Raw genomic sequence first — 1,989 nt, forward strand, 5'->3', positions numbered from 1 at the left:
AATAACTTTGAAAGATCAAGAATACATGTTAATGAAGAAAGAATGTATCATTTCTCTAAAGGAAAGAAAGTGAAAATGAAGAAGAGAGCCAGATTCAAAGAGACAAGTAGAGAAGCTGCACCAGAGGATAACACATCAGGTACCAATTCTAACAGTTGTAATGTTTTGCAGGTACCTAAAGATGAAGAGGTTGACAAAGGAGGCACTATCCACTCCGAAGATACACCACTTCCAATAGGAACACAAGTGAGATTTAAGAATAGGAAGTGGCTTGTTATCAAGATCCGGGAAGATGACAAGCTGGAAATCAGAAAACCATTCACAAACGCCATAAAAAGAGTGGATAGAAGGCAACTGATGAGTTGGGTTGATGGAGATCCCAACCAGGATGGAACGACTTGATTATATTTAATCCCACCTTGTATTAAACATTTACAGTTCTAGGTTTATTTGATTTTTGGACATGTAATTTATTGGATTTTTGAACACTTTTTGGGTAGCATCTACTGAGGGATGCTAAAACTCTTATGTATACACTAAAGGATATAAGGTAAGTACAGCTATTGAAGGGTGTTGGAAGGATAACCACTTACTGATGGGTGCTAAGCAGGTTTGGGTCAGGCTCGTGACGTTAAACAAGCGCTACTTGGGGGGCAACCCAGTTGATTGTATTGTTTTTAAATCCTGTGTTAAGTGCATTGCATGTTTAATTTTTGCATCTGAGAGGGGAAAGGCAAATAATTGAAAAATTAAAGGTTGAAATTGAGTGCTATAAGGTAAGATTACTTAAAAGAAAGCAAAGAAGAAGAAGTGAAAAATACCGCAGACCGCTCCGCGGTCCATTTTACTGTTGAAAGGTTGTGGCGCGATAGGTCTCAGCTTTTCTTAAAAGCTGAGCGGTTTTTGAAGTTCTTCACTTTGAAACTCTTCTTTGCATTTCCCCTGAGCGGTCTCCCTAAGCCCTAACACTCTCCTTTCACTTCCAAGATCTTTTTAGAAAGATTTCCTTACATTCTCATCACCCACTCACCAAAAATTCAATTTTCTACCATTGTTGAGTCAAAGTTTGGGGTTTTTGGTTGGGGGTTTTGCATTGGAGAGGACATTCATCATCAATTGAGCAATTTTTCTACAAGCATTCAAAGTTTCCACTCAAGTAAGTATGCAAATTCATGTTTAGGGTTTCTATTTTGTGATTTGTTGATGAACATGCTTAGGAACATGATAAATTGGGGCTTTTGATTTCTAAGCATGAATTGATGAAATAAGAACAATTTGAACTGATTGAATTGCATGATTTTGGTTTGGATTGTTGAAAGTAGTAAAAGAGTGGAGATTAGGACCATTTAGGAGAAGTTTTTGAAAAACCCTAGTTGCCACCACTGAGCGGTCTGTTTTGGCGCTGAGCGGTGGCGCAGCTTGAGGCAAACTGCCTGGGTGGTCTTCTTAGACGCTGAGCGATCTACAACAGATTTGCCTAAATGTTGAAATTTTTGGATGTTTGTATGTTGAGGGATGTTGACAAATTGGCAAGTGTACCAAATCGTACAAGTAATATAAATGATAAAACCAAGTATCGTTTTCCCAAGAGACTCGTATGGCTTTCTCGTTCACGTGAATTAAAATAATAAGACTTGGAAAATAAAAATTAATAAATTGGATTTGAGAACAAAAAATGTTAACATGCAAAAATAAAGTTGATTCAATTGGCAAACGAAAACAATGGATGAATGGATGTTGTTGGGTGTTTACAATTTCATCTATTCTGCTCTCTGTTACATACTATCCTTGAATATTAGTTTGATTGATTAAATTGTTATGCGACTTTCTTAGCCTCCCCTTAACCCGATCCCTCGGCGAAAAGGGCCTAATATTAACTACTGGCTTGCTATCCCTAGTCTCCCCTTGTAATTAATACCGCATTATAAATAGAAGTTAGCGCAATTGATCGTCCTACCCCTATCCCTAGGTGGTATTCCAAAATCAAGA

This window comes from Vigna radiata, chromosome 8 (genome assembly GCF_000741045.1).
Source record: "Vigna radiata var. radiata cultivar VC1973A chromosome 8, Vradiata_ver6, whole genome shotgun sequence".
NCBI lineage: Eukaryota > Viridiplantae > Streptophyta > Magnoliopsida > Fabales > Fabaceae > Vigna > Vigna radiata.